Genomic DNA, 14,649 nt, shown 5'->3' on the forward strand with positions numbered 1-14,649 from the left:
ATGTTTGTGAGTTGTAAGAGAAGGTCTGACTGAGTCAGGGAGTGAAGAGGTCATCTTATCTCCCTCAAACAGCCCTTTCCCCTGACCCCAGGCGCTGGAAGCTGGCACCCAGTGCCCTGCCCTGCCCCCCCACCCTTCCCTGGCCGGTGGCTCAAGGTCCTGGTCCTGGCCCTGCCGGAAGTGGCCCTGGCCTGGCCTGAGGCCCCCTGCCGGGTCAGAAGCATGGAATGTCAGCTATGCCAGCTGGGCACTGAGCCCACTTGCCGGTGAGCGGCTCCACCTCCCGGGCTCCCCAGGGGGTCTGGGTCCTTGCCTCCTTTTGCCCCAGGGCTCTGCCAGGATTCTGGGAAATTCCACTCTGGCTGCGCTCACCTGCTCCAGCCTGGAGAGGATGCTCGTAATCACTCCAACTCTCAGCCCCAGACTGGGTTTGGGCAGGGGGGAGGAGGGGTGTACGTGGAACCAAGAACCCTAACCTGGAGGCCCCCAAGACTGGCCCCTTGGGCTGGGAGTTAGGAGACCAGGGTGCCAGAAGCAGCCCTGCCGCAAATGTGGTCTGGGCCTAAGATGGTGGCTCACAGCAAACTTAGATACCCTTTATTTGGTCCAGCAGACGAGCCCCCTCAGGCCTAGAGAGGGAAGGGAATCTGCTCAAGGCCACCAGGTTGACCAGGGAGAAAAGTGCCGAGCCGGGGTTAGCATCTATAACCACAGCCAGCGCTTTACAAGCATCATCTTATTTGATCTCCACGACAATCCACCGAGTCTGCTGTTCAGTCAAGTCCGACTCTTTGTGACCCCATTTGGGGTTTTCTTTGTCTAAAGTGGTTTGCCATTTCCTTCTCCAGCTCATTTTACAGGTGAGGAAACTGAGGCAAACAGGGTGAAGTGACTTGCCCAGGTCACACAGCTAATAAATCTTCAAAGCCTAGTCTTGTGCGGTACTCTTTCTGTTGGTCTAGTGCCATGTGTTATTCCTTTTTATCCGTTTCCCAGTTGGGGCTGGTGGGGTGGAGAGAGAAACTGGGGAAGCGCCCGGTTACAGAGGAACTGGGTGGGGCCGGGGTATGGGGCACTCAGCCTGTCTCTTGTGTCCAGGAAGGAGCCAGAAATCATGGCTTCAGGTCTAGAGGGGCTCTCAGTGCCAAGCTAGCCCCAGAGAAGTATAGTTAGATGGGGTGGCTTCAAAGGTTAGGTAGGAGAGGTGGGGGGCTATGGGTGTGGAATACTGCATATGATGTCTGCATGACATGTTTCAGTTTTACGAAACTGATTTTTCTTGCATTCTTTTTTCTTCCTTGTCGATAGGTTGGTAGGTAGGTAGGTGTATAGATAGATAGTAGCAGCTGGCTGATAGATAGATGAAGATAGATGGCAGATAGGTAAGTAGATAGATGTAGAGTTAGATAATAGGTAGGTGATAGACAGACAGACAGACAGATAGATAGATAGTTGGATGACAGCTGACTGATAAATAGATGATAGATAAGTAGATACATGAGGATAGACAGATAATTAAAGCCTTTATGAAGCACTTACTATATGCTGAGCACTGTGTTAAGTGCAGATAATCCAAATACAAGCAAAAACAATAGCCCCTGCTCTTGGGAAGCTTCCATTTTAATAGGGAAAGCCAGAGCTTACAAGGTAGCTGAAAAGCAGGGAAAGAGATGGGAGGGGGAGGCAGGAGCATGGCAGCAGGAGTAAGGGGGAGAAATAGTCCATAGAGTCATGGGTTGAGCAAATGTAAAGTCTACATGGTAGGAACGGGTACTTTCTCCAGTGGAGGTTCCTAGGAGGAATGCACCAATCAGAGGAGACAGTGGATGTAGAGAAGACACCTAGACTCTAGTCATGGGCTGAGACTCATGAGGGATGGCTCCCTGAACGAGGGAAAGGAAGGGCTCTATTGGGAAGCCAAAGATAATGATGAGGTTTTTTTTAAAGTTTAGGTGTGCCTAATCCTCTTTGTCTTTTCCACCACACACACATACACACACTCATACACACACATAAATAATCCTTTTCTTCCAAAGCCCATCTCAAGTACTCTCTAAAAAGCCACTTTTACCTAACAGTATATGACCCTCTTCTCTTGGGCCTCAATTTCTTCATCCAGAAAATGAGATCATTACATTTGCACCCCTCCCTCCACATCTTCTCTCTGCTTGTCCCATGCCACCATCCATCCACACAACTCACTTGTCAGTCCCTAAGTCAGTTCAACAACCATTTTCCAGATCTCTACTAGATCCAGGTGCCAGTAGGAAGCCCCTCTTCTCCAGAAGTAAGCAGTCCAGTAGGGGGCTTTCTCCCCAGATTTAGCCCTTGGCGTGTTCTGGTCAGTCCAACTGCTTCCTTTGAGCAGGTCCTTCTGCCCAGCTGGAGAGCCTTCTCCTCCAGTACCTAGGCCAGGGAACACTGTAGATGCTGAGCAAACATGGTTTGACTCAGCAGACATTTTTCTAGTGCATTCAGGGTTACAAGAATCTTTCCTTACAACAGCCTGATGGTCAAGAGTTAGTGTGGGTATTGTTCCCGTTTTATGAAGGAGGAAACTGAGGCCAGAGAGGGGAAGTGATGTTTCTATGGGGACACAACTGTCGAAGGCAAGCTTTGACACCACGTCAACTAACCACAAGTCTGTGTTATTTTGGTTTCATCACTTTGTCCTACTTGGGTATGAGATGTCTAGGGCACAGCCTTCCAGCTTGAAATGTCCAGTGAACAGAAAAGTCCAGAAAAGTCAAGGAGGCTGAATCCTGAGAAGGCCCCATGGTGGAGCCCGACTTTCCCAGGTCCAGTGATGGTGATAGGAGGAGCAGGTGGTGGGCAGGTGGGCTCCCACCCACCTGGGCACCTGCTGGTTAGGTTGGATTGACATAGTACCTCCTATCCCTTCTGAGTGTCTAAGCTCATGGCCGTCGGTAGGCCTATAGATGGAGGAAAATGGGTCAGTGTGTATTGCCCAGGCAGCCAGGATGGCTGGGAGGAGAGACCTTTCGGTGCCAGCAGCAAGACCACCCCCTCCTTCCCCTCTGCCACCACTGTCGGCCAGCTGCCCATGTCTGCCATGGAGGGGGCCTTGAATGGCTGCCATTGTGCCCAGGAAAGGTCACCAGCCATGGAAAGCCACTGGCCTCACCCCACCCTGGCCCATAAGGTCACCCAAGGAGAAGAGAAGCAGAGAACGGGGCAGAGGCAGGGGGAGGGGAAGATCATCTCTCCCCTCTCCCTCCCATTCTCTAGCTATTTAAGCATCAAAGAGGCAAGGACAGAAACACATTTTTATTAAGTGCCTACTATATGCCAGGCACCATACTAAACACTCAATTGATCCTCACAACAACCTTTGGAGGTAGGTGCTATTGTTATCCCCATTTTACAGTTGAGGAAACTGAGGCAAACAGAAGTTCAGTGACCTCCAGGGCCACACAGCTAGTAAGTGCCTAAAGCTGGATTTGAAGCATATACTCAGAGCTGGAAGGGACCTGATGTGTCCAAGGTCTTGCAGCAGTGACCTAGCAGGGTCAGGCTTCAGACTTTCAGTCTCCTGATTCCAAATCCCCCCATCTTTCATCTGTGTCCCACTCTTAGGTTTGAAAAACCAACCAACCAGTTGGGGAGCTTCATCAGGAGATTTGGGCTTGAGTCCCCGATGTTACCTATGTAGCTTGTGAATTCTCTGAAAGCTTCCTCCTCCATAAAAAAGGGGACAGTATTAGGGGAAGGTAAGGGGAATCACGATTTATATAACACTTACTATGTGCATTTTCTCGTTTGGTTTTAATGATACGCAGAGAGACTGCAGCCTTGGGATAGGGAAGATGTAGGCTCAGTTATGAAACAGATAAGCTGCTGAATATGGAGACTGAGGGCTTGGGTTCGAATCTTGACTTTGCTACTGACTACCTTCGTGCCTTTGGTCAGTTTCCTTCGCCTCTCTGGGCCTCAGTTTCTTTGTCCATAAAGGGAGACAGTTGGACTAGATGACGTCTACAATCCCACCTGGGTCTAGAGCTGGGACCCTGGAGAAGGTGGCTGTCTTTCTCAGCCTCCCAGTTGGCAAAGGCAAACCAGAAATCTTCTTTAAAAGAATAGATGAAAACAACCATATTGGCTGAGTGACCCTGGGCAGGTCCCCTTACCCCCAGCCCAAGGCTGAGTCTCTAAGACTCTTGGTTGCAGGGCAGCCGGTGATTGGTGATCAGCATTGGTGGAGGGAGTTTCTTTGCCAGGAGATTCCTATAGGATGAAAGTACTTCTATCCCCATCCCCCCCTAACATCTTTAGCTTTCCCCACAGGATTGTCAGGAGAGCACTTTATCAGCCTTACTGTATTCTAGAAATAGGGGAGATTAGGAAGGTTGGCCTTCTAGCTTTCGTTGACTTGGGCCCCAGATTGATAGGTTAGATAAACAGATAGACAGAGAGACTGAGAGACACACACAGAGATAGAGAGAGAGACAGAGAGACAAAGACAGAGAGAGAGAGAGAGAGAGAGAGAGAGAGAGAGAGAGAGAGAGAGAGAGAGAGAGAGAGAGAGAGAGAGTTGGTTTTCTGTGTAATCCTATGTTTTATTTTATGCATTTCACAACATGATTCTGAGAAGAGATCATGAATTTCAACAGACTGCCTGCCTGCCTAAAGGGTCCTGGATGGAAACAAGCTTGAGAATCCCTCTCCAGTATCCTAGATAAGTGGTTATCCAGCCCTTGCTTGAACACTTCCAGAGACAGGGAGCTCAGTACCTCAGAAGGCAGGGTCTTCTGGCTGGACTCTTGCTATATCCCTCTACCCTCCACCCCTGAGCCCCCTAAGAGGGTTAGCCTTCACTCACCAATCCTGACTTCACTTCCAGAAGGCAATTTTCCTTTTCTGTGGAGCTTTTGGGCTTGGCTAGCTGTGCTGGGGTATCTGCCGGGCCTTTGGAAGAGAGATATATGACTTGCTTTGCTTGGCCTCAGGGGACAGTATTAGAAATGAGGGGAGGACATGGAGTAGAGAGATGCAACAGAGAGGCCAGTTTGGGGTTGATATGATTGAGACAGTGTGGTGTAAATGAGTTCAAATTTCACTCTACCTCTTAGAATTTTTACCTGTAGGAGGCAAGTCATTGCATCTCTGAGCCTCAGTTTTCCCATCCATAAAATGAGAGGGCTGGTCTTCTAAGCTTTAGAGCTATGACCTAATGTCTAAGAAAAACTTTTTAACAATAGGAATTGTCCAGAGGCGGAATGACTTCTTTGGAGGTCTTCAGGAAGAGACTGGATGACTACTTGTCAGGGATTTTATACAGGGGACTGGTTCCAGGTCAAGACCTAGATGCCCCCGGAGGTCTCTGGCTCTGATCCCTATACCATTTGTTCAATAGGCAGGTCTGACCTGAGCACCACTCGGGGTCCAGTACCAGCCTTTCCAGGGAGCAATGGGAGCAGGGGTGATGCCCCACTTTCCCTAGGAGCCTGGGAACAAGTCAACCTCATCACTTTGCAACAGAATTCAGGACCACCCTCTCCAAGAAACTGGAGTGGGAGGAGGTACTAGGCTTGATCATGGTCCAAGAGAGCCTGTGTCTCAACCCTAGCCATTTGTACCTTCTCCGGATGGCTGCCTTGTTCTTTTTTCATTATGAATTTCAGATTGTACCAGAAGAATAACAAGGATTGAGTCAAAAATGTTGATGCAAAAAACAAAAACTCCCCCGAACACCCAATAATCACAGGGAAAGAGCAAAGGAGGGTGGGACAATGAGGATTTCCCCTCTATAATCAGACTCTAATTTGCCTTCACAGCCTTATCTGAGACATCATATATTCTATATTATGCAATTCTGCATCCCAGGCAAGTGACGATCTCATTTTTAAAAAAATATTTTGTTTATGTTGCTAAATATTTCCTAATTACATATACATTTTAAAAATGTTGATTTCCAAATTCTCTCCTTCCCTTCCCCCCCTTTAGAAGGCAAACAATTTGACATCAGATTATACATTTGAAGTCACACAAAACATATTCTCGTGTGAGCCGCGTTGCAAAAGAAAATGCAAACATCAAACGATAAAAACAGGATTTTGAAAAAAGCGTGCTTCAATCTGTGCTTGGAGCTCGTCGGTTCCGCTTGGAGATGGAGAGCGTTTTTAATCATGGGTCCTTCAGAATTATCTTGGGTTGTTGTCTTGGTCAGAGTAGCTGAGTCCTTCGCCTGCCGATCAATGTTACCACGTTGCTATTACAATATACAACGTCCTCTTGGCTCTGCTCGCTTCACTTTGTATTAGTTCATATAAATTTTCCTAGGTTTTTCTGAAACCCTCCTGATCATCTTTTCTTATAGTATATATAGTATTCCATCACAATCATATGTCATGATAATCTCATCTTGACTGTGTCCACACTTTCACACTCGGAGTGGATTCTAAACCCCACCTCATCTCTGTCTGTTGTCATCGATTCAGTCTGATTACTGAGGTCTCTGAATGCCAGGATCAGGAATTTATACTTTGGTCAGTACGCTCTAGTCTCCAACACTTGACACTTTACTAGCTGTGTGACCTTGGGTAAGTCACTTAACCCCAATTGCCTTAAAAAAATAAACTCTGACACTCCATGATGCCATCTTGATATAGAAATGTTTCCCTGCAGGGAGAAGTTTCAAACTAAGCAATCACCAGGACCCCGGCCCATCAGTCTTTATTACTGTCCTAGTCTGTTACACACCCTGCCTAACCCCCCCCCCACCCCCAACAACAATAACAATCCTTTGCTGCTGTATCCCTGGTGCATCTTAAAGTACTTCAGCCCATTCAGATTGAGCCAGAGAGCAGGTTTGAGGCTGGTCTTCTGCTCTGAGAAGGAACCTTTCTCCCCAGGGACCCTGTGCATGGGCTGGGCCTGGCTTCCTGGCTTGAACAATGAAGTCAGGATGTCCCACTGGCGGCTGGTGGTGTGGGGGTGTTGGGACATTTGAAAGGAATGGGATTCCAGACGCTGGGAGGGCCAGGAATTTGGGATTGGAGGAGGGGGGATGTAAAGAGAAGGGGGGTGGTTCTCAGAACAGGGCTAGTTTCCACCTGCCCGGTACTGTCAAATGTCAAATAGGACCCCAAAGGCTCAATCCAGTGAGGCCTGACAAAGGTTGGGAAGGAGCCAAGGCTAGTTGCCAGGACCCTTGCACAAGAAGGGACCCCAGCAGGCAGGCAGTCCAGCCTTAACAGGAATCCTCTCTTATATCATCCCCAGCATGCAGTCTTTCAAAGGCCCGGGTAGACAATGTACCCGAAGGAGCCAGCTATAGAGAATAGGAAATGCCATTCAGGGAGCTCAGAGTCCATTTGGGAAAAGAAAACACAGTAGAAAGATGGCTGAGCATAGCAGGTGGTCTGTGCTGAGAGGGCCTGGAGAGGTCAGGGAAAGCTTCACAGAGGTGGTGGGGAGAACAGGGCCTTGAAGGAAGGGGAGGAATTGGAGAGGCTCCTGGGAAGGGAGGGGGCCATTACATTCAGCTCTGGGTGCTAAATTTCTTTTTTTTTTTTATTCTTTTTAAAAATTAATTTATTTTGTATTATCAACAATCATTTCCATAAGCTTTTGAGTTTTAAATTTTTCTCCCCCTCCCTCCCCAAGACAGGGAGCAATCTGATATAGTCTATATATATACATTCCTATTAAACATATTTTCACATTAGTCACGTTGTGAGGAAGAATTAGAACTAATAGGAGGAACCACCAGAAAGAGGAAACAAAACACAAAAGCAGAAAAAAAATAGTCAATAGTATGCTTCAATCTGCATTCAGACTCTATAGTTCTTTCTCTGGATGTGGATCGCATTTTCCCTCATGCGGCCTTTGGAGATGTCTTAGATCCTTGTATTGCTGAGAAGGGCTAAGTCTATCAATATTAGTCATCACACAATGTGGCTGTTACTGTATACAACATTCTCCTGGTTCTGCTCATTTCACTCAGCATCAGTCCATACAAGTCCTTCCAGGTTTTTCTGAAGTCTGCCTCCTCATCGTTTCTTATAGCACAGTAGTATTCCATTACATTCATATACCATAACTTGCTCAGCCATTCCCCACCTGATGGGCATCTCCTCAATTTCCAATTCTTGGCCACCACAAAAAGAGCTGCTATGAATATTTTTGTACATGTGGGTCCTTTGCCCATTTGTATGATCTCTTTGGGATATAGCTGGGCACTTAATTTTGAGAAGGACATTGACAAAGTGGAACATGTCCGGACACAGGTGACCAGTAGGGTGAGAGCCTAGGCCAAATGAGGATTGGCAGTGTTACACAGTGGACACCAGAGGAGAAGATTGAAGATGAAGGACTTGGATTCAAATCTGTCATCTGATTCTCAATTCCTATGTGACCTTGGTTAAGTCATGACTTCTCTGGGCCTCAGTTTCCTCATCTGTCAACTGGAGATACTTCACAAGGTTATTTGAGAAAAAAAATGATATAAAGAATTTTGCCAACCTTATAGCGCTAAAGAAATGCTAATTATTATGTCCTGTTCTGAATCTCAAATTTCTCCCCTCTGTAGCAGGAGATGGGTAACCTGCTTCGTCACCCATCCTCTGTAATCATCACTGAATTGACCAGTATTTCCACGCCTTTAAGAATCATTACTGAATAAAGAGCCTGGTTCTGCTCACTCACCCTGCATCAGTTCATCCATGTCTACCCAGATTTCTCTGCAATCATCCCTTTCGTCCTCCCTTATGACACAGCAGTAGTCCAAAGCATTCATAACCATCATTTATACTCAGCTATTCCCCAATTCATGGGCACCCCCTTAGCTTCCAATTCTTTTCCACCACAAAAAAGCATACATATGTACACACACACAATATATACATGTATATACACACACAAACTATATATATGTGTATATATATATGTATATATATCTTCTTCCATCTTTTTCCCTAAAAACTTATCTGTGTGTATCTTGTCTTCCCCCCTTCTCCAGCAGAACATAAGCTGCTTGAAGGCAAGACCATTTTTGCCTTTGTATCCCCAGTATCTTACAGAGTGCCTGGCATATAGTAGGTGCTTAATTTGTTAAATTGTTAAACTTGTTATTTGTTAAATTGAATCAAATTGAATTGAATGAGGGACCTTTAGCCTCTAGAACAGCAGGAAAATTATCCAAATCACTAAAAATTAGAGAAATGCAAATTAAAGAAAATCTGAGGTTCTTACATCCATCCTACTGGCAAAAATAACCAAAAAAGGAAAATGACAAATGCTGGCGGGACTGTGGGAAAATAGGGGTATTAGTAATCTGTTCTTGGGATGTAGAAACTAGTTTAGTCATTCTGGAAAGCAACTTGGAACTATGCTTCCAAAGCTACTAAACTGTGCATACCCAGGGATACCTCTACTAGGCTTAGACCCCCAAAAGACTGAAGAAAGCGGAAAAGGATCTATGTGTACAGAAATACGTATGGTAGAACTTTTTCAAGTAGAAAATAACTGCGAACAAAGTGCTCATTAACTGGGAAATGTCCAGGGGTGACCTGGGGCCAGCTCGGGCTGACAGAGGATTGTTAATTTTTCGTTGTGGGTATTTGCTCCTCAGAAATCAGCAACTGAGACCAATCAGTGCTTGATTCATTGTTTTGTTAAGTGTCTAGACTTAAGAAAGTGCTAATAATGTGAATGAAACTTAAAAGTGTGTGCACGCATTTTTCTCTGCAAGTGTGGCTGTTAAATATTTACCAGCTCATATCTATATTGTTTGATAAACTGCTCGAGCTTAGTAGGTGGGTAACAGTAGAAATCTAATCATAATCACAAGAACTGGCATTTATATGGTGCTTTAAGGTTGCAAAATACTTCACACTCTGTATCTCATTTGAGCCTTGAAACACCCCTGGAAGTATCTGAACAAATTAATGACATGACAATGTAATGATACATTTATTATCATGCCATAAGAAATAATGAAGGCAATAGTTTCAGAGAAACTTCAGAAGACTTGTATAAACTGATGCAGAGGAAAGGAAGCAGGACCACAATAATTTATGCAGTAATAACCACACTGGGGCGGCTAGGTGTCTCAGTGCATAGAGTGCCAGGCCTAGAGTCAGGAAGACTCATTTTCCTGAGTTCAAATCTGGCCTCAGACACTTACTATTTGACCCTGGGCAAGTCACTTACCCCTGTTTGCCTCAGTTTCCTCATCTGTAAAATGAGCTGGAGAAGGAAATGGCAAACTACTCCAGTATTTCTGCCAAGAAAATCCCAAATGGGGTCAAGAGGAGTCAGACACAACTGAAAATAACTGAACAAGAAAAAAGACAATCACACTGTAAAAACAAATTCTAAAGCCATTAGAATTCTGAGCAACAATGAATGTGTTGATTCCAGAGGACCAAGATGGAGGATGCTACCAATCTCCTAACAGAGAAGCGATGGACTCAATTTGCCCAACAAAGCCTACATTTTCTGCCGCAACCAATAATAAACGCAAATCTGTTTAGCTTGGCTGTACTTACTTGTTATACGAAAAGGCTTTTATTTGGCAAAAGGGAGAGTGGGGGGGGATGATAGTGTTGTGAAAAATATGAAAAGAAAGAAAACATCACAGAAATGTTTATTCAAAAGATGCCGAAAAAACATGAGGGAGCTCAGAGAGAGCACACATGAGAAGGGCAGTGTTGATGTTGCCATGTTGGACTGAGCTATGTTTTTTAAGAATTAGCTGTCTGTGGTAGAGTCATTGTTTTATATGCAATCCTCTTTTCTGTCCTTTGAATAGGAAAATATTCATGTGTGTTGATGCCTGTCAAGTTCAGAAGTTAAAATATGTGTATATATGTACATGTATGTGTGTATGTGTGTGTGTGTGTGTGTGTGTGTGTGTGTGTAAAACCAATTCTGACTTTAATAGTTCATGGCTCTGTGACCTTGGACAAGTTACTTCTTTACCCTTCCAGGTCTATTTCTATCATCCTGTAGATGACTTTGGGTAAAGCACTTCAACTTCCTTGGGCCTCAGTTTCCCCATCTGCAAATGAAAGGGTTGAACCATATGGCCCCCAAGGTCCCTTCTGGCTTTAGAACTAGGCTCTATCTTCCACCATGACTTTTCCCCCTCCCTCACTCCCAACTCCTGAGCCTGTCCCTAGGAGCCCAGGCTACTGCTCTCCGAGCTTTGCTCCTCTCTTCCCCCAAAGAAAGACCAAGCCCTCTCCTCCTGACTCACTGCAGCTAACCAGCCAACCGGGGCAAGGCCTTAGGAAGGCCTAGGAAAGGCTGACCAATAAACTAGGGAGTTGGGAGCAGGGTTCTGGGAGCTCCAGTGGGGAAGGGGCAGGCTTGGACAGGTCTCTAACTTTTAATCCTGACTTTTGCCACTTAATTCCTATGTGACTTTAAGCAAATCACTTTACAGCAGCTTCAAATTCTATGGCCTTTAAAGTTGTCACAGTAGTCCACACAAGCATTGCCACCCCATTTTACAGATGGAGAAATTGAGGCTCAGAGAAAATTAAGTAACCCGCCCAGGATCATATCCATATTAGTGTCGGAGGAAAAGCTTGTTGCCAGGAGTTCTGACTCCAAACTCAGAGCTCTTTCCCTTGACGCCATGTTGCTGCCTCAGTTTCTCCCTGTGAAAAATGAGAAGGTTGGGCTGGTTGATCTCTGCGGCTCTTTGCAGCTCTGAATTCTAGAGCTCTAAGGTCCCAGGAGGAGGAGCTATGGGTGTAGGTGAGGACACCCCGCCCCACACGCACTCCTAGGGAGGCCGCAGGTACAGGGGGAGAAGAGTGTTAGGAAGGACTGGGAACAAGAGGGCTTTGAGGCAGCCCCTATCTCTGAGAAAGACAGGGGAGGGGGAAGCGGAAGGAAGATAAGGGCCCCTTCTCATTTTCTGCCTCCAAGTCAGAGATAACCCCATCACCCCCAGGCCCCAGCCCACAGGCTGGTGGTAGGCATCCTTTTTCCGGAAGGAGGCTGTCTGCTCCTCTCTGGCTCAGGCTCCCGGAACCCCCCCAACTCCCCGAGCAGGTGAACCTCCAGGTGCTCCACCCCCACCCCTCTGGGGGGCTTGGCTGGGGGTTATCAGGACATGCTAAACTGCCAGGCACTAGTAACCTGAGAAGTGCCTCGGAAGAGGTGGGAGATGATGGATAAGGGAACTCGGAGGGCCAAGAGAGGAGGCTGGGGGGTGGGGAGGGGGCCGAGAAATGTTCTCAGGAAGAGTAAGAATTTTCCCTGGAAAATGACCTGCAGACCCATCCACCTGAGTTAAAACTCGCTCTAGTACCAAGGACCAGAAGGAACTTCAAATCCCATTGAGTCCAATCTCATTTTACATAGAAGGAAACTGAGGCCCACAGAGGAAAATAGATTGACTTAACCCCAGGTCATACACAGCTTTCAAGGAGCAGGATAACACAGCTTCATGAAGACAGAACAGTGTAGTGGAGAAAACCCTGCTCTAATGCCATAGGCTCTGGGTTTAAATCCTGACTCTGACATTCTACCTATAATGTTAGGCAAATTTCACCTGAGTCTCATTTTCTTCCTTTATAAAATGTATTTATTTATTATGCCCTTTAAGGTTCCTCCTGTCTCTGGATCTAGGAGCCTATGATCTGAGTGACATCGGGTAGTCATTTCCCTTCAATTTCCTCACCTGGACTAGATCACCTCTAATGGTCAGTTAGCCCAGGTGATTTCCCATCCTTTAGAGCCAGGCTTAAGTTCCCATCTCCTCTAAGAAGCCTTTCCTAGAGGTAACAGGGAGCCCCTGGAGTTTACTGAGTAGGACAGTGAGCCAGTCAGAGCCATGTTCTAGGAAAATCACCTTGTTACCTGTGTGGAAAGGGAGAGATTCCACACAGAGATCTCCTCTACCTTGCTCCTCACAGGTGGGTCCTCCAGCCCTCTACTTGGATACCTCTAATGACTGGAAGCTTATTCTTTCACTAGGCAACCATTCCACTTGAGGGCAGCTCTGATGGTGAAAATGACTGAGCAGAACTCTTCCTCTCTTCTGGTGGCCACCCATTCATCCTAGTTTGGTTCTTAGCTAGAATAGTATTGGCTCCTGGCTCCAGCACAGGGCAGGGGCACCTCTACTCTCTCTTCTTCCAGGGCTCCCCTTTCTCTCTCTCTCTGTCCATTATCATGGTCTTTCTGGATGAGTGCATCCTGAAACACTCCAGATGACAAATAGACAATCGGGAGGCTTTTACAGGGATGGAGTCCTTTAACCTGGCTGTTGGGAAATATAGAGCTTCCTCACCGCCCCCACCCCACCCCCCACTCTCAATCCTTAGCCCAACACACAGGGAAGGAATCTGTTATGGCTTGGTAAGTGCTTCTTGAATGAATGAATGGATGGATGAATGAGTGAGTCATAGCCTTGGGGACATCCTTCCCTCTACCACCCAGGCAGCAGCATCTGCTTCTTCCTTTCTTCCCAGGTTCCTGTCCCTGACACAAGAGCTGTGAGCTCACAGCTAGCCCTTACCGCCCACTGCTCCCTAGCTGAAGACCCTGAGGAGTCATCAGATGTCAGAGCTGAGAGGGAGCTTAATAGTAATAGTAATAATGATAATGATAAGAAGAAAGAGGAGGAGGAGGAGGAGGAGAAGAAGAAGAAGAAGAAGAAGAGAAGAAGAAGAAGAAGAAGAAGATCCAGCATTTACATAGCTCTATAAGGTTTGCAAAGTACTTTATCTCATTTGATCTTAATGGTCCTGGGAAGTAGATGCTATTATTATCTCCATTTCAAGTTGAGGAAGCTGAGGCAAACAGAGTGACAGGGACTCACCTAGGGTCACACTGTAAGTATCAGAGATAGAATTAGAACTCACGTCTTCCTAACTCCAGACTCAGTTCTCTCCTCCATTAGGCTACCTAATTGCCTCGCTTACAACAGAGAATGTAAGATCTTCAAAGGAACTTCAAACATGGAATGTCTTTTTTTTCTCTCTTAAAAAATATTTTCAATTCTGAGTTTTCTCCCTCATTCTACCCCTTTACCACCCATTGAGAAGAGAAGAAACATGATACCCATTACATATATGAAGTCATACAAAACATTTCCACTTTAGCCATGTTTCTGCCCCTCCCCCAAAAGCAAGAAAAAGAAAAAGAAAAAAAATTATGTTTCAACCTGCTCTGAGAGTCTGTCAATTCTCCATCTGGAGGTGGATAACATTTTTTGTCACGAGTCCTTTGGAATTGTTGTAGATAATTGTATTGATCAGGGTAGCCCAGTCTTTCACAATCGATTATCTTTATGATGTTGCTGTTATTATACAGATTGTCCTCCTGGTTCTGCTCACTTCACTTTGCATCAGTTCATATAAGTCTTCCTAGGTTTTTTTGAACCCATCCCCCTCATTATTTCTTATAGCACAGTGGTATTCCATCACAATCTTATAACATATCTTGTTCAGTCATTCCCCAATTAATGGACACCCCCTCAGTTTCCAATTCTTTGCTACTACAAAAACAGTTGTTACAAATATTTTTGTACAAATAGGCTCTTTCCCTTTTTGTTTGATCTCATTGGGGTACAGTCCTGGTAGTGATTGGCATTACCCAATCAAAAGATGTGCACAGCTTTTTAACCCTTTCGGCACAGGTCCAAATTCACAACTCTGCCAACAGTGC

Source organism: Phascolarctos cinereus, unplaced genomic scaffold (assembly GCF_003287225.1).
Source record: "Phascolarctos cinereus isolate Bilbo 61053 unplaced genomic scaffold, phaCin_HiC Scaffold_1;HRSCAF=81, whole genome shotgun sequence".
NCBI classification, from domain to species: Eukaryota; Metazoa; Chordata; class Mammalia; order Diprotodontia; family Phascolarctidae; genus Phascolarctos; species Phascolarctos cinereus.